Here is a 27,019-nt window from a genome sequence, read left to right on the forward strand (position 1 = left end):
CTTTGTTTTTTGCTGCACCTCAGAAGTCCATCTTTTCTTTCATCTCCTTCCCATTCATGCATGAGGGAACAGTTGTGCTCTGTTGTGGGGATGTTCCGCTGGATTTCAAACAGTAGGGTTTCCTTTTATTCTTTTCTAAGTAGTACAATGGGGCTGAATGTCTGTTGCAGAATGCACACACTAATATGCCAGGTTATTTGGTTTTTAAGAAGTCAATAAAAATGGTGTGTTTAGTTGCATTGCTTGGCTGCCCCCCTCCCCCCCTCTTCTGATATGCCTTTTCTGTTTTTGGTTATAAATCTGTTTGTTTGTTTCTGATTATAAAATATAATCCTCCAAATTAAATCCAAGCATGGAATCAACAAACACTTGGGAGGAGGGGGAACAAACCACCACATTACTGGCAATGGGATATTTTCACACTAGATGATTTGGCAGCCTCTGTACCGTCCCTGATAAGGAAGTGAAAACTGCCGCCAGCTCTAATTAATGGAGACTATTAACAGGAAGAGCGATGAAGAGAAAGATGGACTCATGAGTTGGATTTGACGAATAAAAAAAAAAAAGAGGAGCTGCCTGGACATTTCACAAGGCTCTCTGTTTCGGTGTTGTTGGTTTTCTGTTTTGTTTTTTTAAAGAGAGAGCTTTTAAGCAATTCAGTTTTGCTTGATACAGTACTGTATATTGTTTCTCCTGAAGTCTGTGTGCTTTCCAAACATGTCATTCAAAAGCCACCATTAGAGGGGGGAAATGCAAGAAATGTAAGAATCTCAGAGATGTAGTGATGAGACACTTTGCCTAATATTCAGGAACAATCTTCAAAATCCTTTCTAATGAGGTCATAAAAGGAAAAAAATTGAACAAGTGGTACTTGTGTACCTCTCTGAGATGTGTCATGGAGGTCACCTGCCACTTGGTTATCCCATTTGAAAAGGGATTGGGATAGTTCAGTCAAGCATTGCATTAAGGGAGAGACTTTGATTAATTCCTTCTCTTCTCCTTTGTGTTGCAGATAATTTTGGTAAATTTGGGAGACTTTCTTCTTAGTCAGTGTTGGGGGCTTAAAGTTCTTGATGTGTCATGCTGAGTGTCCGCATCTATTAGGCCTTTTTGGCTCTAGTAAAGAGAAGTGTAGGCTGCCGAGAGTCCTTGGATAATCTCTGACAAGTGAAGCCATTCTTTCAACATTACTGTTATCTTGGGTCATACGGAGGCAGAGAGGGGTTCTTCTGCAGGTTTGCCATCGGAACAGATACTGCTTTTTTTTTTTTTAAAGAGGAGGCCCTGAAATAAACAGTAAGTAGGAGAATAATTAATAGTGGTTTTCCTTTAGAATATTGCACTTGGCCGTTGAGCTGGATATTTTATGTCAGAAAAGCATTGATTTTTCCTTTGTGGGGCAGCACACCAAAGGCAAAGAAAGCGAAAGTTTAGCTTATATTCCTAACTTTTCTCTATAGAGTTAATATATATATGTATATTGCTGCAGAGCCTGATATTCATGACTAGTGTTTTATCGCTATGACCCCTCTTTCTATTTAAACATGTACTTTATGTTCTGGTTTAGAAATCTATTGTCTTGTGGTTTTTCCTCCCCAGTCCTGTAGATTTCACAAGATTAGAACAGGATGCATTTGCAATGTCTAAAATTGTGCAAATACAGCAGAAGTGTATTAAAACTCCTGTTTTTGTGCTGCTTTGATTATACACAGTTTGAAATCACAAAGATACTGTTGAGGTGTTTAAACCATTGATGATGTGTCTTACTTTGAACTCCCCCACCCCATCCTCCCACTAGCTTTATGTTCTTCTTTTGAAAATGGCTGTGCTAGTTTCTCTGGAGACCTGAGGCCTGTTGGTTATACACATATTTAGGTGCTCTTTTAAAAGCGGATTTTTGGCCTGATGGACCGTAACGACTCCCAGGGTGCTACTGTAGTCTTTGTATAAATCTGTCTTAGTTTTTAGTTTACTCACTTGTTACACCATAACGGCTCTTAGATCTGTTGCATTAATCTGAATGCTGCGCATGCGTGTCAGACTCTTGTAACAAAAATGAGAAAAAAGTAGGAAAAGCTAAATGGCATTGTTTATTGTTGATGGGAAAGTAGGAGACATGCTCAGAATTTGTCTTTTTCCTATTAAATTAAACAACAGCACTGCCCATTTCATAACAGCTGAAAACAATGAATAAAGGGTTTGTCACCATGTCATGTTTAAAATCCAACTGATTTTCAACAGAAATATTTAAAATATTGACTAAAACTGTTCCATGCTGTGAAGGAAAAGTACAAATGGCTTGCCAAAAGTGGTGCATCAAGAAGTTTACCAACACCTGGAATGGAAGATTATCATCAGATTTTATTATAAGAACTGTGAGAATCAAGGTCCAAAGATAGATGCTGGAAAATCCAAAGTGTAGAGCAAATGCTTGTATTAATAATAAACAAAGAACAAAAAAATCAGGCTATATCAAAGGTTTTAAGTAAATCTGAGTCATATTTGCAGATATAAGAGGCGAAACTGAAGTGCTTCCCCCTAGTAGAGAAATGGGCAAAGCAGAGCATGAATCATGATAGGTTATGATCAAGAGAGGTTAAATTTGGACTGGAAACAAAATGCGGAATACCAGCGCTAAGGCAAAGGACACAGCAGAGCGTGATAGTGAGGCTGGCCAGAAGACAGGGGTCAGCTCCTAAAGAAGATGAGCCAAACCAATACAGCTAGAGAAATATGTCTTATAGTAACTATAAATAAAGGTCTTGGGTTGTCTTTGGTAATGATTAGCCTGGGATTCTACATCTTTCAGTGATTTTTTCCCCCTGGACTTGACATAAAGGTAAATAATTATTAGGAAATAAGTCCTCTGTCCACTTTGTGCATTTGGGTTACGGTTTATAAGTGGCCATTTTGGATGTATAGAGAAAGAGAGATACATGCACATTTTTTTTAAAAAAAATACACCTCAACAATATTATTAACAGGAAAGGACTTGTCTTCCTATAGTCTTTAGTATGAGTGCCATAGGGCACTCATCACAAAAATGAAAAATGAGTAAATGAAAATTAAAATGAAATTTGGCTAAGTACAGTACAAGCAATATTCTACACTGTGTGTCTAAGAAGCAGTTGTCCTTGATAACAAACACCTTACAAAAGCCGGGTTGGACAGTGTAGATCCAAGAGAAAGAGCAGCTGATCTGTTGTGTAGTATTTTCAAAAAATAATATCCACAGAGTTTGGAAGATGTTAATACTTGAGATTGCTTGAAACATTTTCTATTTAAAGGCAATATTGTCAGCTTTCCAGTACCAAATGTCTTGTCCATGAGCAATGAGACAGCTGCATTTGAAAGCAAAATAAATAGAATTTTAATTTTGTATTTCTGGAGTGTGATGCATTGAAGCTTTTTTAACGCTTGTGGCCAAAGTTTTATAATGAATATAATAACATTTATGGCTTGCCCTTCATCCTATGATATCAGGGTAGATTCTTAGGATTATTTTTTTTTAATGAGGGACTTTATATAAGAATATTCTGTTCTAATTTTATGAAACTTATTGAAGTATGGTCAGGTCTCCAAGATTCACCAAATTATAGCTTCATGGCCAGTCTAGTTTTTCACCCCATTTGGATGCAATCTCCCCTGTCTGCACCCAATACCAACTGACTATGATAAAATGTCACCAAAACTGGATTTCTTCATATATCAGTAAACAAACAAACATAATTTTTGTTTGTTTATTTTGTTTGTAGCAGTCTGTTTCCAGCATTCATGATGACATCACTTCAATTGACTAGATCCCACAAATATGGCATTTCTCCTTTTGGTGTTAAACAAACTACAGTACTATTGTTGCTGCTTAGTGAACAGGAGGAGGAGGTGATAGAAATTAAAGCAATTGCATCTGTACTTCAAATGTTTTGCTTATTTTCTGTCCAAGTCAAATATTCCATAGCTTGGCTTCCTTTATCAGATTTTTGGTCATAGTCTTGTTTTTGTTCAGCCATCTGTTCCTCTTTTTAATTGCACTGTCTGTGTAGACTCCACCCATTATATTCTTCAGATAGTTCTCATAGTTCTCTCAAGTACAGTGACTTAAAATACCTTTCCTTTAAATATTATGCTCACTTCCCCAACAGCACATATTTCATAGTTATGGTAATTTAAGGACAAAAATGTCTTATAAAAGTGTTTATTTCCCTCACTTCAACAGTTGTCTGTTTAGCATGCACACAATCTGATTTATGTCACTGTGTACATAGGTTGCTGCCGTTCAGCTGCATTCATACCTAGTACTAGAACTTGGCTGGTGTATATGTGTCTATATAACCTGAAAGACAAAGACATTTTAAGTTCTGAACTTGGCTAATACCTATTTCATTTTTAGTGATCAGGAAAGGTAACAAGTGTATGATAACAACTGTATGATAACTGGACAAGCGCATATATTCTCAGTTTGGGAGAACTTACATTTTAAACTGTGATTGTTTAAATGGGCAAGCAAAACTAAAAGATATGGCATGAGATCTGATAAAAACACATGCATTTAGGTCTCTAGTTACCTTTTATCAAATAGCTTCTGATTTATGGCAACCGTGTGTTATAATGCCCACCAAAGGGTCTTATCATTAATAGCCCTGCTGTAGCTTTGCAAACTAAAGGCTGTCGTTCTTTTGACGAGTCAGTCAATCTCATATTAGGTGCTTCCACTCTACTACCTTCCACTTTTCTTAGCATTATTATGTTTCACAGTGAGTCTTATCTTCTCATGATATGTGCAGAATACAGTAGCTTTAGTTTAATAATTTTAGCTTATAAGAGAAGAACACTAATTTCATCTAGAACCCTCTTATCTGAAATCCTGTCAGTCAGTGGTATCAACAAAACTCTTCTCCAGCATAACATTTTTGGAGGAATAATTTTTTTCCTCTCAACTTTCTTCATTGTCCAACTTTGATGTTCATACAAAGTAAACAGGAGTACCATAGTATGAAGGGTATTGGCCTTGATCTCAAGGGAGTCATCCTTACACTTAAGGATCTTTCAAATTCCTTCTTAGCTGCTATTCTAAGTCTTAGTCTGCTTCTGGTTTCTTGGCTATAGGCTTCATTTGGACTGGTGGATGAACCAACATACGTATAGAAAATAGTTGATTTCTTTGTTGTCACAATAAAGTTAGTCAGCTCCTCCATAGTCATTATTTCTGTTTTCTAAATTTTCAATTATATTCTTGCTTTGATACGTTCTTCTTAAACTCTCCTTATTCATTTGAGATAACTGCACTTTTCTGCCAGTAATACAATGTCATCTGCATATCCTAAAATTTGGCATTTTTCCATTCCATATTTTCCTTCATTTCTAGTATGTGGGCCATTGTTTTGCTTTCTATATTTGTTGGTCTATTCTTATTTGAAGTTTTATATCTACTAGTCTCTGTAATATGAAACGTAGACTATTTACTGTTACTTTGTTACAGTTGGCATCCTAATTCTTTCTTCCAGTTGCTTTAAGGGCACCTTTCACTTTCCTATCTTAAATTGTATATTTTTTTAATCAAAGGATTGTTCTTTGAAGGAATCTGTCATTCTTGCATCTTTTGCACATATTGTTTCCATCTTCTGTCTTTTTTTCTTAGTCATCTAAATATGTGTCTTCCTGTTCATCATTCAACATCCCAAATGTTGGTACATTTGTGTCATTCATTTTTGCTTCTTGTTCATTATTCACAATTTTAAGAATGTCATCCATCATCTATTGAGGATTTTCTTCTGACCAGAGAAACACATGGATATCACAAGATGGCCAGTACAGAAATCAAATACACTATGTAACTAGAAGTGGGAGATGAAAAAACTATATTTTCTCTGGCAAAACAAGACCAGGAGCAGATTGTGGTACTGATCGTGATCAGCTAATATCTAACATTAAAGTAAAGCTGAAAAAGAACACTAAAAGAATCCTAGTTCCAAAATATAATTTAAACAACATTCCTGATTAATTTAAACTCCATGTAAGGAAGAGCTTTGCATTACAAAACTCAGTTGACGATGAACCAGAAAAACTACGGATTGAAACCAGAGATATTATTAGGGAAGAATGCAAAACTACATGGTGAAAATAAAACAAAAACCTAGATGGATGATGGAGAAAAGACTTAAATTTGTAAAGGAAAGACAAGAAGCAAATGTAAAAGGCAACAGCAATAGAGACAGAATTCTGAATGCAGCTTTTGCATTCCTTCATTGAAATGATAAGAAATAGTATAGTGGCTAGTGCTAAGAAAGCGGGGGGGGGGGGCAACAAAAAGGGAAAAACAAATTATCTCTTCCAGAAGAGCCGAGTAGTCAAAGAGAAATTTATGATTAGAAATGCTGAAATACCAAGAGGGAAGTACACTTTGTGACCAAGAGAAATGGTATACTGAAGACCTGTACAGAAGAGATAGGTGATGGGATACCAAAAGAACTATTTCAAGCCACACAGAATCTGTCAAAACCCTAATGATAGTATGCCAATAAATGTGGAAAACAAAACAATGGTCCACAGACCAAGTTCAATATACGTTCCGATCCCCAAGAAAATAAGATGCCAAGCAGTGCTGTAAACTATAGGACTTTTGCTCTAATTTCTCATGAAAGCAAGCTGATGCTCAAGGAGTTGCAACAAAGGCCTTTATATGGAGCAAAAATGCCTAATATACAAGTCTTTCTGCATTCATCACTGGAAATGTATCTTGTAATATAGTCAGTTGAGCTTAAATGTGCACATTTGCTTCTTATAAAGTGTGATGTTCACCTCTCGGAAGCACCTACTTTTTGTGCCCTCACAAAGGTTCCAGTCTTTGTTTCCCTCACTGCCACCAGTGGATTACCTCTATCCACAATATAAAAGACGTTTGTCGAAACACTTGTCTGGTAAATGCAAACAGAACTTATTCATTGAAGTGCAGCAAAGTTAACAATAATCACAGATGTTCTTTGGTTGTTCATTGTACACAAGCAAATCATTCACAGGTCTCTCTATACATACTTTCTTCTAGCTATATAATTTCCACCTTCTCTATCTATCTATCTTAACGAGTCTCTAACTCAATCTCTATCTCTTCTGCCTTACTGACTCTGAGTAACTCACTCCTGACTGACTCTTGACTCTCAGGCTCTGCCTTTTAACCCCTCTCTCTCTCTCTCTGCTCCGCCTCTCCACCACATTTGCATAGACATGAATAATGAATGATTTATTTTGCATAAGAAGGGGTGAACACTACATAAAGTTTTTTAATTCTTCAGGAATTATTTGACACTGTGATTGTTTTAGTGTTCTTCTCCAGATTTCCCCTGATTTTAACTATTAACAGTTCATGGTCTATATCAAAGCCATACCTGGTCTGGTTTTTGTGTTGGCCATATAGTGACACCCACATGTGCAGTCATCTCTCAGTTTGCCTGAAAAATGTCTTTGCGGTTAACATATTGTTGGCTTCACAGAATTTTATGAGTTGTTCTCCTGCTTCACTTCTGACCCATAGGCTAGAAGTATTTGGCATTATATCCACTGATTGTTCATACTATATTTTGCTTCACTGTTATAGCCACACCAGTTCTTCTGATGTTGTAATTCCTCAAATCAAATATTTTATAATTATTTGATTAAGAATATTCTATTCTAATTGACAGCTTCATGGATTGCTGCCTTGTCGTGGTGAAGGGGCTTGAGTAATTCAGAGAAGCTATGGGCTTTGCCATGCAGGGACACCCAAGATGGACAGGTCATAGTGGAGAGTTCTGACTAAACGCGATCCGCCTGGAGCAGGAATTGGCAAGCCACTCCAGTATCCTTGCCAAGAAAACTCCATGAACAGAAACAAAAGGCTAAAAGATACGACGCTGGAAGATGAGCCCCTCAGGTTGGAAGGTGTCCAACATGCTACTGAGGAAGAGCGGAGGACAAGTAGCTCCAGAGCTAATGAAGTGGTTGGTCCAAAGCCAAAAGGACACTCAGCTGCAGTCACACCTGGAGGTGAAAGGAAAGTCCGATGCTGCAAAGAAAAATACTGCATAGGAACCAGGAATGTAAGACCTATGAATCTTGGTAAGCTGCATGTGGTCAAACAGGAGATGGCAAGAATAAACATTGACATCCTGGTCATCAGTGAACTAAAATGGATGGGAATGGGCAAATTCAATTCAGATGATTATCATATCTACTATTGTGGGAAAGAATCCCGTAGAAGGAATGGAGTAGCCCTCATAGTCAACAAAAGAGTGGGAAAAGCTGTACTGGGATACAATCTCAAAAATGATAGAATGATGTCAATACAAATTGAAGGCAGACCTTTCAACATCACAGTAATCCAAGTTTATGCACCAACCACCGATGCTGAAGAGGCTGAAATTGACCAATTCTATGAAGACGTACAACACCTTCTAGAACTGACACCAAAGAAAGATGTTCTTGTCATTATAGGGGACTGGAATGCTGAAGTAGGGAGTCAAGAGATAAAAGGAACAACAGGTAAGTTTGGCCGTGGAGTTCAAAATGAAGCAGGGCAAAGTCTAATAGAGTTTTGTCAAGAGAACAAGCTGGTCATCACAAACACTCTTTTTCAACAACACAAGAGGCAACTCTACCCATGGACATCACCAGATGGGCAATACCAAAATCAGATTGATTATGTTCTCTACAGCCAAAGATGGAGAAGCTCTATACAGTCAGCAAAAACAAGACTTGGAGCTGATTGTGGCTCTGATCATCAGCTTCTCATAGCAAAACTCAAGCTTAAACTGAAGAAAGTAGAAAAAACCACTGGGCTAGTCAGGTATAATCTAAACCAAATCCCATATGAATACACAGTGGAAGTGAAGAACAGATTTAATGAACTTGATTTGGTGGACAGAGTGCCTGAAGAACTGTGGATGGAGGCTCATAACATTGTACAGGAGGCAGCAACAAAAACTATCTCACAGAAAAGTAAATTTAAGAAAGCAAAGTGGCTGTCCTACAAAGCCTTACAAATAGCAGGGAAGAGAAGGGAAACAAAATGGAAGGGAGATAGGGAAAATGACAGAAAATGGAAGGAGAGACAAGAGGGCCTTCTTAAATGAATAATGCAAAGATATCGGTGAAAATAATAGAAAGGGAAAAACCAGAGATCTGTTCAAGAAAATTGGAGATGTTAAAGGAACCTTTTGTGCAAAGATGGACATGATAAAGGGCAAAAATGGTAGGGACTTAACAGAAGCAGAAGATATCAAGAAGAGGTGGCAAGAATACACAGAGGAATTATACCAGGAAGATCTGGATGTCCCAGAAAACGCAGATAGTGTGGTTGCTGACCTTGACCCAGACATCCTGGAGAGTGAAGTCAAGTGGGCTTTAGAAATCATGACTAACAACAAGGCCAATAGAGGTGATGGCATTCCAGTTGAACTAGAGTGATGCATCGCTTGACGAGGAAGAGCGAAATCCTCATCAAGCAAAATTAAAAAGCCCACTGAAATGCATTGAAAACTGGTTCAATACATTCCAATGGGCGAAATACCTCAGCGTCTAACGAAGATCCTCCATAGGGCAGCCATTTTTCGATGCCTGTGCAGCGAAAAATCTGTCCTGAACACAGCAGGGAGCCATTTTGAATAGCGGGTGGCAATTTTGAAAACCCGACGATCAGCTGTTTTGATCGTTGTAATGCGAAGAATTGGTTCCCGAAGCAGGGAACCGATCATTGTAAAGTGGATTTTGCCCATTAAAACATTGTTTTGTGATTACAATAGCGATTGCAAAAACATCGTCGTGGAGCAGATTCATCGTCAAGTGGGGTAATCATTAAGCGGGGCACCACTGTATTTAAAATCTTAAAAGATGACAATGTTAAGGTGCTACACTCAATATGCCAGCAAGTATGGAAAACTCAGCAGTGGCTAGAGGATTAGAAAAGATCAGTCTACATCCCAATCCTCAAGAAGGGCAGTGCCAAAGAATGCTCCAACTACCATACAGTTGCACTCATTTCCCACGCTAGCAAGGTTATGCTCAGAATCCTACAAGGTAGGCTTCAGCAGTATGTGAACCGAGAACTCCCAGAAGTACAAGCTGGGTTTCAAAGGGGCAGAGGAGCTAGAGACCAAATTGCTAACATGCGCTGGATTATGGAGAAAGCTAGAGAGTTCCAGAAAAACATCTACTTCTGTTTCATGGACTACGCAAAAGCTTTCGACTGTGTGGACCACAACAAATTATGACCTTAAAGAAATGGGAGTGCCTGAGAAATCTATATCTGAGAAATCTGTATGTGGGACAGGAAGCAATTTAGAACTGGATATGTAATAAAATTGGTTCAAAATTTGGAAAGGAGTACAACAAGGCTGTATATTATCCCCCTGCTTATTTAACTTATACACAGAATACATCATTTGAAAGGCAGGACTGGATGAATCCCAAGCCGGAATTAAGATCGCTGGAAGAAATATCAACAACCTCAGATATGCAGATGATACCACTCTGATGGCAGAAAGTGAGGAGGAATTAAAGAACCTCTTAATGAGGGTGAAAGAGGAGAGCGCCAACAATGGTCTGAAGCTCAACATCAAAAAAACACAACAACCTAAGATCATGGCCACTGGTCGCATCACCTCCTGGCAAATAGAAGGGGAAGATATGGAGGCCGTGACAGATTTTACTTTCTTGGGCTCCATGATCACTGCAGATGGTGACAGCAGCCACGAAATTAAAAGACGCCTGCTTCTTGGGAGGAAAGAGATGAGAAACCTAGACAGCATCCTAAAAAGCAGAGACATCACGTTGCCGACAAAGGTCCGCATAGTCAAATTTCCAGTAGCGATATATGAAAGTGGGAGCTGGACCATAAAGAAGGCTGGCTGCCAAATAATTGATGCTTTTGAATTGTGGTGCTGGAGGAGACTCTTGAGAGTCCCCTGGACTGCAAGGAGATCAAACCTATCCATTTTGAAGGAAATCAACCCTGAGTGCTCACTGGAAGGACAGATCCTGAAGCTAAGGCTCCAATACTTTGGCCATCTCATGAGAAGAGAAGACGCCCTGGAAAAGCCCCTAATGTTGAGAAAGTGTGAAGGCAAGAGGAGAAGGGGACGACAGAGGATGAGATGGTTGGACAGTGTCATTGAAGCAACCAACGTGAATTTGACCCAACTCCAGGAGGCAGCGGAAGACAGGAGGGCCTGGCATGCTGTGGTCCATGGGATCACGAAGAGTTGGACAGGACTTAAAAACTGAACAACAACAACATTCTGATCCATGTACGTCATTCATCCCAAGTTCTACAGTTTTCTAACATACCATTTTATGCTTTGCAATTTAAAGCTTACCTTGAATCAGTTTCCATGTTCCAGTTATACCTGTCACACAGCATTAAATTTCCTTTTGCTACTGTGCAAATCAGCAACTGGGCGTCCTTTCAGTTGTAATCCATTTGTTTTATTAGTTTTATTAATGACAGAGCTACTTACCCTTTTGCTCTTTCCTTCTAGCTGACTGAGTGCCTTCTGATGTTGAATTCTCATCTTCTTCCACTGTCTTATTTAATTTTAAATAATCTCCTAGTAGAGTTTTGCAGATATAAAACTAAACTAAAATTACTGGAATATTGTTCTGTTGTCTTCTAAGAGTAGTAACAAGAGTCAGCTTGAGTGTCACTGCCGTTGTTTGTGAAAGCTCCTCCTCTTTCCACTACTGCTGCTGCCCAGCAGCTGCCCAGCAAACCTTTTTCCACCCTTATTACTATTGGAGCAATCATTTATCTTCTGCTGATGTGTCCCTTAATTCCTGAAGAGAATGGATGCATTTTACTCTGGTGTCTGAGCTTGGACCACTCCACCTTGGTTGTCTCTGCCAGGAGTATAGACTCATAATGGAATCTAATCTCTTGACAGTAGTGATCTCAGCTTCCCTGACATGGATCCATATATAGATTATATATCACATATATATCTCATATATGTGAGAACATGTCTTGAGTTTCTTTCCCTTAAAAACTGATTCACAATGAAAATGACACTAGTATCAAAAAGAATAGTTATAGCAAGCAAAGCATTATCTCTGTTGCAGAAATTATGTATTCAGTGAGGGAAATACCTAACAGTACTATCCCTTCTGTACTCTAAAGGAAGTCTTAGTGATTACTCTTGGGAAAATGCATATAGTTTATACACGCTTGTCTAGGATTAAATGCCATTGAACTTAAAGAGTGACATAGTAAAAGCTGAGTGCCCAGTTCCCCCACATATTGTTCCTGCGACATTGCATGTTGCAATTGTTATGTTATCTTGTATTCTTATTAATTAATTATATGTTTCAGTATCAAGACAACTGGGAAGCCGTTACATAGCAGATTTGTTAAGTTAATGACGGCATTGTGGTAGCAATTCAGATAATCCTAAGGATGAGTCCCTACAGGCCTGACTATTTGCCTGTCTGTCTCTGTCTTACAGATGCACACATACGTATGTACATCCTTTAGTGTGTATATGCATGCTTGTACCTATATATGTGTGTAATGGCTTTGTTTCCTTATGCTATTCACCACAGTTCTTTGAAATTACCCTTTCATGCTTCATTTCTTCTGGCTCTTTTCCTCCAAATGTATACAGTGTTTTCCGTATATACTTGTTAGTTTATTAAGTTGCATAACAATTTTCTTGTGATGCCAAATCAGAAAAGAGTTTGCAATACTATTTTGTAATAGTTTTTTCTTTTATTTATTTATTTATTTATTTATTTATTTATTTATTTATTTATTTATTTATTTATTTATTTATTTATCTTACATGCAGCCCACTCTACCCACAGGTCTATGGGCGGCTTACAACAATTAAAATAAAATAAAAAGATAACACAATTAAAATACAATTAAAATAGATACTCTAAAAATTGCCATCAGGACCCACAGTTGATATTATTTCAATTAAAAGCCTTCTGGACCAGGAAGGTTTTGACCTGGCGCTGAAATGTCATCAGCCCCAGCACTAGACAAATCTCAGTCGGAAGGGCATTCCGTAGTCTGGGGGCCGCTGCTGAAAAGACCCTTTGACTACAAGCACTCCCTCTTACCTCCTTGAGGCACGGCTCTTTCAAAAGGGCCCCCTGGCAAGATCTTTGCTGGGTAGGCTCATATGGAAGGAGGCGGTCCTTCAGGTATCCAGGGCCGAAGCTGTTTAGGGCTTTATATGTCAAAACAAGCACTTTGAATTGGGCCCAGGCAGCAACTGGTAACCAATGTAATTTAATCTGACTCGGCTTGATGTGTTTCCTAGCGGCCTCACCACTCACCAGCTATTATATTGCTATTATATATGTAACATACTGTATATTGCATTTGTAATAGTTTTTTCAGCATAACAGATAACAGTTTTATGGTCACTTTTGCATGCAGAGTCATCTCAGAAAAAATACCCTTATTCTAATAGTGCAGCCACATAAAAACTATGATTGATCATTTCCCTTATTTACATCTTTACATATATGTGAGAATGTATATTCACTTTTATTTCTGTGGGGTTATTTTAGCTCAATAAATCAATTTGTGCATATTTAAATGTTTTGAAGAATATTTAAGTCTAAACAAAAATATTTGTTAGCATCTACTGTATATAGCTCTGGTGATTTCTGTTTTATTATAAAATTTTAACCATTTTGGATACTCGTTTTCTATAGAAAAAGAGGATATAAGAAATACTTTCTGCAATTCCTTGTAAGGTGTGCTATAATGAATATCATAGCCCTCTGGAACTGAATTAAACAGTGTTAACCAGAGTGTGTTTGTAGCCAAAGAATCCATTCTAGAGGATGAAAATGAGAAGAAATATATATAGAAATGAATAATTGTGCATCCTTTGTCAAGATCTAAATAGTAGTGATTTGGGATGCCCTAGAACTAACATACTATCTAAGCAGAGCCCCACAATGTCAGTAGTTGATTATGTGCTTCTGCTTCAACTTTAAAGCCTTGTTGTCTTTTCTGCTTAAAGAAGATAATTAATCTTTATTATGTATTCTCGAAGGCTTTCACAGCCGGGATCCGATGGTTGTTGTGGGTTTTTTGGGTTGTTTGGCCGTGTTCTGGAGGTTTTTCTTCCTAACATTTCACCAGTCGCTGTGGCTGGCATCTTCAGAGGACAGGAGTTACAACTCTGTCTTTATCATGACAGCCTAGAGAAAGATTCCACTTCTCCCCCATTGATCTTCATAACTATATACAGTAGCCATGATTTCATCTGAAGGACTTGTAGGAAAGACCAAAATCTTTACCTAACCTGATAGCAATCAACTCTGATCAGTTATTGTCCATAAAACTAATTGCCACTCCTCAGCAATATGTTGAGTCCCAGTATGTGAATTGAATTTTATTCAAATTTTAGCCAAAGGCCATTGAAACATTGAATCAATACACAAAACCAATAACAAGTCAATAAAATAGCATCTTCATAGCCATATATAACAAGTTCCAATATAGCTAGAATTTAAAATATATAGTATATATACAAATGACTCTTATGAAATAGAGAGGAACTCTATTTTTATACTGTCATCCTTTAGTGACCTGAGGGGCCTTTGCTAGCCTAAATGGCCTTAGTCACCATATGCTACTCAATGGGGTCTTTATCTGTTTAATTAATCCAAACTTGCCTTAGCTTGATGGCTAGCCGGCCAAATTTGGCCACATTGTAAGTTGTAGAACCTTATCTTCTAGCAACGTCTGTAGCTTTCCCAAATCTGTTTGTAAATGTTGCAGTCCAAGAGTACATTCTCCAAGGTCTCTTCCTTCCCCGCATACACACAGACAATTCAAATATGGTATTTTCTTATATCTGCCCTCCAAGATGGCAGAAGGCAACATGTCCATACGGATTAGCATAAACGCCCTTCTACTTTCAGAATTTTCAAGTTCGCTTACGTAAGGCATTTATGTGTTTCTATTGATACCGATGATATCAGATCATGCTGCCTTTCTATGTCTAAGATCCTTTGTTTGATCAGAGTTTTGCCTTGGTCATAACTCATAGACATCAGACACTGATGTGGGAATCCGTAGTACTCCAATTTGTTCTCCAACAGTTCCATCCACGGGGAGACAGTGTTGTCCTTTAATATCAAATGGGCGAGCCCAGAGTTAGTGTGGTTTAATTTTAACCAGTATGACAGGACAATTATCAAAGTCTAGCCTCTGTAGTTACTAGTCCTGTTTCCAGACGAACCATTGCATTTGATGCATTGGTTGGCAGCAATAGTATTGGCTTTTAAAAATTTAGTTTGAAGCTTTTCCATCCTGGGTCTGTTTCCTACAAAGGAGCACAAAGATTTTGCCATAAATAGTTTGATGGCTGCTGTCATATTTCGCCCCCCTTTGGTCCAAAAGAATTTTTGTATTGCACTAGCACTTTTTTGTGCATTAGATACCACATACTTTATATGCAAGGTTTTCTTCCCATTTGCCTGAAAAATAACACCCAAATATTTGTATTGTTGTACCTGTTCAATGTGGACTTGATTTAAATACCAGGTATGCCTCTTTGGTCTATTAGCAAAGGATATGACCTTTGTTTTATCATAATTTATCTCCAATTGGTATTGTTGACAATATTTAGAAAGTGTTCTTTTAAGTCCTATCGGTGTCCTTGAGAGAAGCACGGTATCGCCCACATTCAACAGTGTAGCAATATGTTTACTTGCCAGTTATTTAGGGGGATGATGTTCTGGAAGTTTTAAATGAGTTGCTAGATCATTTATATAAAGGTTGAATAACAGGGGAGCAAATATACATCCCTGTTTTTGCCCCTTTCTCAGTCTTAATAGGAGCTGTAAGATGGACTTGTGAGTTGGTTTTAACTCATATTGTAGTATTTTTATGTAGAGCTCTAATCAAAAATAAGAGGTGTTTGTCAATAGTAGAACCTCTTAATTTAGCTCATAGAATATTCCTTGAGATTGAATCAAAGGTGGCTCTAAAGTCAATAAAAGTTGCATCCTAGTCTCAACAGTGTGTGAACAAAACAACACTAATCAGATGCAAAGGTGGGGCCGGGAATCTGACAGAATCCCTCAGACGGTTATGCTGCAGGTGGAGAGTGGTCTTAAAAGGTGCTACCTTCCTGAGGATTTGGATAGTGGCATAAAATCAGTAACAGATGCCTGCGATGCCATGAACAGTCCAAGTAATTTCAACTTAAGTTCATGCCAAAAGTGCGAGGGAAGTCTTTGTAGAGTTTGGTAATCCTTTCATGGAAGTTGGTCAAGACCTTGTTAGTGGCAGCAGCATCACAGAAGAGATGTTGAAATGATAGCCTCTCCTGTGAGAACTGGTTAAAAGAAAAGACTGTACAATTTGTTTGCAAAAAAACCCCAACTTGCTTATCAGAGCTTATACACACACTTCAAGTGTGTAAATTTCCAGGATGGCAACCAAGACGAACTGAAAGTGTATGTTTTGCCCACGAATGGAAACAGTCAGAGGCATCCCAGCACTCTCAACCCACCTGTGGAAGAAAATTCTGGTAGTTGCTGTATTTTGTATTTTCAATAATGGGAGCAAGGAAATAAACCATTGTATACTTTTCTGTACTATCTGTCTTCGGCATTCTTTAATACAGCTTAAAACTTGTGTTACATTACTGCCATCTGATGTAGTCATGTCTGTCATCTCCTTTCATGCTCCCATCTTGAGACCACAGCTAAAGTCAAACTCTGTGACTTCAGCATCAAGCCATCTTTCCCAATCCACACCATCTATTTTATTTATCAACCTTATGTGTTCACTACTTCTCACTATTTTATGTTGTTTTTGTTGGCCTCAATAATAATATGGTTTGACTGCATTCTGTGGATTGATACACCATGGAATGACTGCTTTGTACTTCCTCTCTGCCCATGGTCTCAGCCCTGAGAGTGGAGGGAAGGGCTGTCCACAAGAACTCTATCTAGACCCGGGGAGAGTTTCTGATGATGACTTTCTCTTGCCTTGATAAAATACAAACAAGTGGATCCTGCAACAGAATATTGTCACATGGAATACTTCTGTTTCAGCCAGCCAGCCATGCCTTAATGGCTCCATTCTATTCCATTTCCATTGGTTTTCAACTCCCCACTCCCCCAGGTCTGGCAGAATTATATGGATAATGAGCATGTTCAGTCCTCAGGTTCTTTAGGGGTTCCTTCCCTTTTACTGAGGCTTTTTCCCTCCTAAGAATTCAGACAACCACCACCTCTGTGAACACTGACCTTTTCCAACCCTACAGACTCCTTCTTGTCCATGCCTGCATTCAAACAGAGGTTAAATCTTCATCTGGCAGGAATGCTTTAGCTGCAGAGTTCCTGGACACAGAGACATTTGGGTCCCCTTCCAGCTGTATAACTCTATGTTTGTATGATTCAGACTTGTGAATAGGGCTTGGAAAAGGTTAAAAGGACAAAATTACACTTGCAGATGCTATTGTCATGGGAAGTCATAATGCTTGGGCAGAATTCTGTATCTTCAGAGAAGGTAATAATGCCACAGTGTTTGATAGGCAAGGGAAAAAAACCATCATGGAAAATTCTAATATACATTTATTTATTTATTTATTTATTTATTTATTTATTTATTTGTTTGTTTGTTTGTTTGTTTATTTATTTGTTTGTTTGTTTGTTTGTTTGTTTGTTTGTTTGTTTGTTTATCCATTCGACTTGTATGCCACCCGCACTCCACAAGAGTCTCCGGGTGGCTTCCAACATCAATTAAAACAAATCAATTAAACACACTAAAAACCAATACAGTTAAAACAAAAACAAAAACAATCTACAAAAACAATCTAGATCCATAACTATCAATTAAAATTAAAATTAAAACCTTCAATTAAACCTTCAATTAAAAAACTTCCAGAACAGGAAAGTTTTAATCTGGCACCGAAATGTCAGTAACGTCGGCACCAGTCGGATGTCGTTTGGGAGGGCATTCCAAAGACCAGGGGCAGATGCCGAAAAGGCCCTCCACCTACAGCCCATCCCTCTCACCTCACTGAGGGACGGCTCTTTCAGGAGGGCCTTCTGGCTACATCTCAGTGGCCGGGTAGTTTCATATGGAAGGAGGCGGTTCTTCGGGTATCCAGGGCCCAAGCCGTTTATATGTCAAGACAAGGACTTTGAATTGGGCCTGGGCAACAACTGGTAGCCAGTGTAACCTGGCCAGAATCGGCTGAATATGGTCTCTCATGGCTCCTCCACTCACCAGTTGCGCAGCTCGATTCTGAACTAGCTGTAGTTGCCGGATCATCTTCAAAGGCAGCCTCATGTAAAGCGCATTGCAGTAGTCTAAATGGGTTGTTACCAGTGCATGTGTGACTGTCATGAGGCTCCATTCGTCCAGGTAGGGCTGCAGCTGGAACAGTTTCCACAGTTGTAGGAAGGCACCCCTGGCCACTGAGTCCACCTGGGCTTCCAGGGCCAGACCAGGGTCCAGGAGCACCCCCAGGCTGCGGACCCTGTCTTTCAGAGGAGTGAAACCCCATTCAAATGGCCCTTTAAACTTCTTGACAAACCACCCGCTAACAGCACTTCAGTCTTGTTTGGACTAAGCTTCAATTTATTAACCCCCATAAAGTCCATTATCAGGTCCAGACACAAGTTCAGTTTAGAGACTGCCTCACCTGGATTGGTGGAAAATGAGAGGTAGAGCTGAGTGTCATCAGCATATTGCTGACTCCTCAGCCCAAACCTCCTGATGACCTCTCCCAACGGTTTCATGTAGATGTTGAACAGCATGGGGGACAATATTGAGCCCTGAGGAACCCCATGGCATAACCGCCATGGGGCTGAGCCATTGTCCCCCAGCACCACCTTCTGGACACAATCAGACAGAAAGGAGCGGAACCACCGTAAAATGGTGCCCCCAACTCCCAACCCAGCTAATCTATCCAGAAAGGCACCATGGTTGATGGTGTCGAACACTGCTGAGAGATCCAGGAATATCAACATGGTCACACTCCTCCTGTCTCCCTCCCGGCAAAGGTCATCATACAGGCTGACCAAAGCAGTCTCCATGCCGAAACCTGACCTGAAACCTGATTGAAATGGATCTAGAAAATCCATTTCATCCAGCAGCGCCTGGAGTTGCTCGGCCACCACCTGCTCCAACACCTTGCCCAAATAAGGGAGATTCAGCACTGGCCGATAGTTAGCCACTGGGCCTGGGTCCAGATTAGGCTTTTTAAGGAGTGGTTGAATCACTGTCTCTTTTAAGGCGGTAGGGACCACTCCCTCTCTCGAGGAGGCGTTGACGGCTTCCTGGACCCATGTACGAATCCACCTGGCAGATTTCCCAATTAGCCAAGATGGGCAAGGGTCGAGAGGAGTGGTGGTAAACCAGACAGATCCAAGCACCCAGTCCACATCCTCAGGTCTCAATAACTGAAATTCATCAATTAAAATTTGACCTAAGCCTGGCACACTGGACACATTCTCTGATTCTGCATCAATGGTGGAGTCACAATACACTTCAATTTTATACCCACAAAGTCCAATTATAAGTGATAATCTAGCTATTCTTTAGTAGTTTGGCTTCCATGTATTTGTAGTCCAAGACGTGTGGCTGAGAGAAATAAAAATAAACATAAGGCACAGGCTGCCTCAGGTTGCTAAAATGACACCATTTGGGAACAAATGGAGACAGTCCAAATTTGTCAGCTTTCTATAGATGGAAATGACATGGGGATGATTTGGCTATGACAACCAAAGAAGTTGAAATGTCTCAAAATGTAAAGTGCATGCTATAACATACACTTATATAACAAAAGGTATAAAAATGCACTACTTTATTGGTGGAAAGTGACAAAACTATAGTGATAGTAGTATGAAATAATAAGAATAATAGTAGGAAATAATAGCCATTATCCTCTTGGGCGACTTCCCATGAGCAAAGAGAACAACAGCAGCATCTGTGTCAGATTGGCCCTAATTAAAGATCACTTTTTTTTTTTAATTTTGGAGCACACATGACTTTGCCTCATTGTATACAAGGTACATGCACCCAAAAATTTTAAAAAGGCAGTCTACCTCTGATTATGACATCATTCCATTGTGCAGAATAATGGCTGTCAAGTAATACATGAAAGCAAATAATTCAAACCTGAACTCTCCCTAGATGCAAAATGCCTAAACAAAGGCTATCATACTTTGGACATGTCATGAGAGGACAAGACTCGCTTGAAAAGAGAATAATACTAGAAAAAGAAAAAGACAATGATAGGATGTTTGGGGGTAATTAGTTCATGAGGCTGCCATAAGTCAACAATAGTAAATAATAAACAAATAATTGTAAATAAAGAGGGTGGTAAAGCTTCAGATATTCTTCTATGTACAAACTAAACGGTTGACTGTTGGCATTTAATTTGCCTATTCCTTTTTTTAAAAAAATTCTAATCTGTGTTATTTATGTCAAAAATAAAAACAAAAAACCACAAAAGTATTATGGCACTTTTAAGATTAACAGATGTTTTTCAGTGTGAAATTTGTGGATTACTATCTGCTTCCTTAGATAACATGGATTACAAAGTGATATGAAAATTAATTAAGCAATTAAACAATTTGGACTTTGAACAGATTTAGTAAGATATCTTTCATAGGCGTTTGCACAAGGCATTTAATCTGTATGCAAAAGCAACATTTTACCCACTGACCCCCATATGTATAATGTACTGTATAAGAAACATATTAAAATAGATTTGACTGTGATTCCCTGTTACAGAAAGTACATTCAGAGGTTTCCCTCCTGCCAGCCTCAGCAACCTTCAATGCTACAAAGTCAATTTTAAAAGTATTTTTGCAAGTAGTATAAATCTCATCCAAATTACTTTTTGTTGTTATTATGTAGAATATAAAGCAATATGTACATTCATTTAAATATCTTTTTCTTTTCTACAACATTTCCCCCTTTTTGATACTTGTCAAGTCGCATTAATTTAGATTATCTGTCTATTTGGCCTACAGTCTAAATCCCTATTCCTTATACCTAACCCTTATGCCTAACTATATTAAACCATTCTTACCTATGTTACTCTAGACTTCGAATGAGTATAAAGAATATATAGATTACTGCTACTGATTGTTTCCAAACCAATCTGACTATTGATCTGGATGGGAAGCAATGCCTGTACATTAAATATATATACTAAATACAGTATATAAATCATGAATGAGCTATGTTTATGGCAAATGGTCTTGACAAAAGTTTAGCCAAAGTTATATACAGTGGTGCCCCGCAAAACGATGCTAATTCGTTCCATTGAAATCGCTGTTTTGCGAAAACATAGTCTTGCGAAAAGCGTTTCCCCATTCGAATGCAGTGAAATCTGTTTAATGCTTTCCAATGGGGAAAAATCGTCATTGTCCAGCAAAAATCACCCATAGGGAAGCCATTTTGCGAAGCGCCGATCAGCTGTAAAATCACTGTCTTGTGAAAAACAGACGTGCCGATCAGCTGTAAAAATCATTGTTTTGCGAAAAAACAGTCTGTAAAGCACGGACCAAATCATCGTCCAGCGAAATCCCTCATAGAAAAACAGTTTTGTGAATCACTATAACGATCGCAAAAAGTCATCGTCCTGCGGATTACCCATTTTGCATGAGCTATGTCTGTGACAGATGTTATAGTCAAAAACATTTTTGAGGTCACTATATGACTGCTTTAAGCACAGCAGCCCTTGTGGGGTTTTTGTCCCCCCCCCAGAGCATAGAGAAATTTATGTTTTTTAAAGAAACAGCTCCCAGAATCTCCCAACTATCTTGGCCAGTCTAAAAAAGAATCTTTCCCAAGCTTTGCTTTCCCCTTTTGGACTGCAAGTTTTTTTTTTGCAACTTCCTTCAATTGTCAACAGTCTGGGCTGGTTCTTGCAAATAAGTCAGAGCATCTTGAGTGAGCTAAATTAGTGGCATACAGTAATTTGTTTGGATTCTTGCCACAGGTTGCAGTCGTGCAACTTACTTCTAAGTAATGCTCAAGATCTAGGAAGGAATGAAGGAAGGAAAAGTTGTAAATACGCAGCAACAAAGAAGAAGCACTCTGTGTCCTTCCTCAGTCACTCTGTGTTCTGGTGCCTTTTTTCTTCTCCCTTGCTGCCCATTCCCATATTGAATTAATGACAGCAAGTGCCTAAAATGCTCCTGCTCTCTGGAGCCTCTGGATTAACCTTTCTCATTTTCACGGACAATTTTGCATACCTTCAGGGCAATGTGCTCCGGTTTTCTCTGTCAGTCTCTGTGAAATATTTAAAGGGAAAAAAAGATGGTTGGCTTTGGAAATCTGTTTTTCAAGGAAGAAAAATGGGAACGGGATAGTGCAGCAAATGTAGTCTTGGAAGATGCTGATGTTCTGATTCTGCCCATAGGTTTTAAAAGGGATGGGAGGAATGAGAGGAGATTAAAAGAGGAAAGAGAGAAGATGCAGGAAGCCAGAACCTGCTGGGAACAGCACAAACTTGGGTTCTTAATATTTAGAGCCAGTCTCAGTTGGCTTCATTGTGTTGCACTGTCACCCAAATGAATGTGGACGGTAGCAATCATAGCCACACAGGTTAATGGTACCTGTAAAAGACAGATAAGAAACTCCAACCGGGTGGATAAATGGGCATATGTACTTTGTAACGTGACTCAAAAATGGCTGTTGGGTGCAAGGTGGCCACTACACTTGTTTAATTATATATTTAAAATTACATCTCATCCACAAAAATTTGCATTTACTGTATTATTGTAAATAGTTCTTGGTCTGAAAGACAGTTGTGGTTTTAAAATTGCTAATTGAGATGGCAGTGGAGGTTGAGGAGTGAAGCTGTGTTTACCTTTATTATTGTAGGCCAGCGTAGGCAACCTTTAGCTCCCAAGATGTTTTTGGCCCATAACTCCCATTGGCCCCACCCAGCATGGAATTGGAATGAGGAATTGTGGAAGGTTTACAGTGCAATGTTTTGGAGTAAGCTGTCTCTTTGGTACTCTGGTCTTCTTGTAAATTGCATTGATTCTGAGCCATATGTTGGCTTTGTGGCATGAGGTAGTGTACACCACAGAGAAGATACATTTAAGAGTCCAGACGTCATGTCTGAGCAGCTGGAGTTAGGCTATTATATTGCAAAACAGTTAAGCATGTTTCAGTATTGCTATTGTTTCAGCCAATTTGTTGGAATCTAGGAATTATAAACATGAAAGTCTCTGGTTCAAATCTTTATTCAGTCATAAAATTACAACCTGCCACCCTTATTTTGTCAGCTTCATGAGCTAAAAGGGGGTAAAACTAGTGATCTGCTTTATAGGATGTCTGCCAATGTTTGTGAAACTATTTAGAGAAGGGTTATTTTGAAGATGACATGACTTATGTTCTCAGGGGCTTTCTAACCAGTCATGAGGCTTGCTCCTCCTGGAACCACATTGTTACATGTGTAATATCTCTCTCTCTCTCTCTCTCTCTCTCTCTCTCTCTCTCTCTCTCTCTCTCTCTCTCTCTCTGTGTGCGTGTGTGTGTGTGTGTGTGTGTGTTTGCTTTTGTGTTTTCATGCAGTGGAAATATAAGATGATCTCAAGCATCTGTCTTCATATAATTCTATTGGGGAACAATTTGGGAGCCTAAGTCTGTAGTTGATTTGATTATTATGTCTGTAATAATTATTAAAAGATTTCTGTAAAGAGTCAGCAAAGTGTGAAATTTGTAGTAAACTCATGGGATATCACATCATCCTTTTCTAGTTAATATGACTTGCATATGATTTTCCATTTGTATAATTAAAAGCTCTGGAAAGTAATTGTAGTAAAAGTCTGACTCTTGGGACAAAAATAAAGGGGGAAGGTTCTTTTTGATTGCTAATTGAGAATGTAACAGCCTCAGGGACTTGTTAAGATAATGTTACACTGTACTACAGATAAAATGATATTTTATTAAATATATGTAGATATTGATAATTATTTTATGTGCTGCGTAGTTCTTGGGTACAGAGGGTTACTGAATAGATTTAACTAACTCCAAGGCTTGTTTAGTTTTTTTAAAAATGGAAAGAATGTTTTCTAGTAACAGTGTGAGAATATCACTGTTGTTATATAAAATAACACCAATAAAGGTACGTATATGAATTACTGATTGCACTAAGGACTGTCTAGTACAGTATCCTGCTTTTGGCGGTGCAGCCAGCCAACCACCAGTGGAAGCTCCTAAAAAGGTGTTGAACTGACGGCTATCTTATGGTTGATTGTTAGAAGCACAGTATGTTGTCTTAAAGAATAGTATTTAGCTGGCCTGGCTTGTAGCTACTGTTATATCTATAATTAATTACTTAAGGAAATGCCATATGCTTTCAGATTCAGATGAAACACACAGACTGATTTTAATTTCCAGGTATCAGAAGGCTGGAGTCACCCACTGTACTGAAGGCTAGCTATTTAACAAAGACTCTGCATAGGTCAGAGATTCTTAACCTGTGGTCCATGAACCTCCAGGTAATCCATGGATGGGCTTTGATGGGTCTGTGAACTGGGCACAATTTGATTTCCTTGCTTTTACTTTGAAAATGATCTTTGTGGGGGGAAACTGTTTTTAACATGTAGCTATGGATTGTTATCTGTACTTTTTTCCATGTGAATATCCATTTATACAACACATGTATATGTTTTATGTATATGTATGTAGGGAAAGTGTGAAGGCAAGAGGAGAAGGGGACGACAGAGGACGAGATGGTTGGACAGTGTCATCGAAGCTACCAACATGAATCTGACCAAACTCCGGGAGGCAGTGGAAGACAGGAGGGCCTGGTGTGCTCTGGTCCATGGGGTCACAAAGAGTCGGACACGACTAAACAACTAAACAACAACAACATGTATTACATACATTAAAAAGGATTACAGTGCATTCCAAAAAAAGGGGGAGGTGTTAATGAAAGACAGAATCAAGGGAGAACCAGACCATGGGGTCCTTTCCTGGTCATAAATCAATTAGAAAACATACAGAGAATCATTGCTGAGCAATTCTATGATATAGACAGAACCACCGTCCTAGGTGATTGAAGACAATGTTTCTCAGGGTCAGATGTTGAACTAGAATCACTGTCACCCCCAGTCAGCAATGTCAATTATCAGGAATAACTGGAGTAGTAGACCAGCAGCATCTGAGGACTGCAGCCCGGGAGCTACTGATAATAGCTGCAAGCTAGCATCCTCAGAAATCTGGCTGCATAATTTTGCACCAGCTGAAGTTTCTGAACCGTCGTCAAAGGCAGCCCCACACAGAGCATGTTACAGTAATCCAAACGGGATGTAACTAAGGCATGTGTCACTGTAGCCAGATCCGACATCTCAAGGAATGGGCGTAGCTGGCGCACCAGCTTTAGCTGTGCAAATGCACTCCTGGCCACCGCTGAGACTTGGGCATCCAAGCTTAGGGATGAATCCAGGAGTACACCCAAGCTGCGGAGCTGAATCTCCAGGGAGAGTGTAACCCCATCCAGCACAAGTAATATCTCTATTCCCTCATCTACCTTCCGACTAACCAGGAGCACCTTACTCTTGCCTGGATTAAGTTTCAGTTTGTTTGCCTTCATCCAGCCCATTACTGATGCCACACACTGGTTTAGAGTCAAGACAGCTTCCCTGGAATTAGGTGGAAAGGAGAGATATAGTTGAGTGTCATCCACATACTGGTGACGTCGAACTCCAAAATTCCATACAACCTCTCCCAGCGGTTTCATTTAGATTTTAAAAAGGTGACAGAACCCTGAGGAATGTCACAGGCCAATGGCCAGGGCGTTGAGCAGTTGTCACCCAGCACCACCTTCTGAGTTCTCCCCTCCAGGAAAGACTGGAGCCACTATAAAACCGTGCCTCTGAGTCCCATCCCAGAGAGATGGCCGAGAAGGATACCGTGGTCGGTGGTATTGAAAGCCAGTGCGAGGTCCAGCAGAACCACCAGGGACACACTCCCCCTGTCTAATTTCCGGTGTGGGTCATCCACCAAAGTGACCAAAGCTATCTGTGTCCCATAGCTAGGCCTGAAACCAGATTGAAATAGACAGTAATATACAGCAGCTCACTCATTTAAGCTGTGAATTTATTGTTTTTTTCCCCTTGTGGCTTTGAATGATTTCAAAGGACGTTTTACCCAGTTTACTCATGAATAATTTTACACAGTTTATGGATCCACATGATTCCATATGATTTTTAAATGTTATCCTCCCTAAACCACTGTCAGATCATAGATCCTATTTGCATCCACGGACTACACCACAGAAATCATGGGTCCTTCAGTGCATGGCTTTGCAGTGGTACCAAAACATGGAGATAATGCACGGATCCTCATAGATCCACATGATTTTTACATAGGATCATTTCCAAACCACTGTCCAATCATAGGCCCCATCTAGGCCCTCACACTAAAACACAGAAATTGTGGGTCCTTCAGTTGTGCAAAAACATGGATCGGATGCACATATCCTCATGGATCCACATTATTTTTACATAGGATCACCCCCAAAACCCAAATCATAGGGCCCATCTGTAACCACAGACTACACCACAGAAAACATGGGTTTCCCAGCACATGGCTTTGCAGTGGTGCAAAAACTTGGATTTGATGCACAGATCCTCATTGATCCACATTGTTTTTATATAGGATCATCTCCAAGCCACTGTTCAGTCATAGGCCCCATTTGTGCCCATTGATTACAGCACAGAAAGCATGGGGCCCTGAGCGCATGGCTTTGTAGTGGTGAAAAAACACCTATCCAAGGCACAGACAATAACAACCTTAGAACTGTATAACTGGAGGAGACCCTACAGACCATCAAGACTCCCAACCTCTGGCTTCACTGCCAGAGACTTAAAAAGGAGATGGAGTTGAGTGTCATCAGCACACAGGTGGTGCCAGATCACAGAATTCTGGACAGCCTCTTTCAGGTTTTTCATGTATGTGTCAAATAGTGTGGGGAATCATGGAACCCTGGGGAACTCCACAGACTAATGGTCAAGATGTTGAACATGAGTCCCT

At 39.4% G+C, this 27,019-nt stretch overlaps 1 protein-coding gene across 3 annotated transcripts in view; it reads left to right on the forward strand.

The window, feature by feature from the left end:
- Window positions 1-27,019, forward strand: part of CLYBL (citramalyl-CoA lyase) — a 238,525-nt gene that overhangs the window by 105,512 nt on the left and 105,994 nt on the right. The window contains exon 1 of one of the 3 annotated variants that reach the window (XM_078391408.1): window positions 646-1,296. The exons of the other annotated variants lie outside the window; for them this stretch is intronic. The gene's annotated coding sequence lies outside the window, so the exon portion shown is untranslated. Of the gene's footprint in view, window positions 1-645; window positions 1,297-27,019 lie in introns of those variants that run through there. 3 annotated transcript variants of the gene reach the window in all.

This window comes from Pogona vitticeps, chromosome 3 (genome assembly GCF_051106095.1).
Source record: "Pogona vitticeps strain Pit_001003342236 chromosome 3, PviZW2.1, whole genome shotgun sequence".
Classification (NCBI taxonomy): domain Eukaryota; kingdom Metazoa; phylum Chordata; class Lepidosauria; order Squamata; family Agamidae; genus Pogona; species Pogona vitticeps.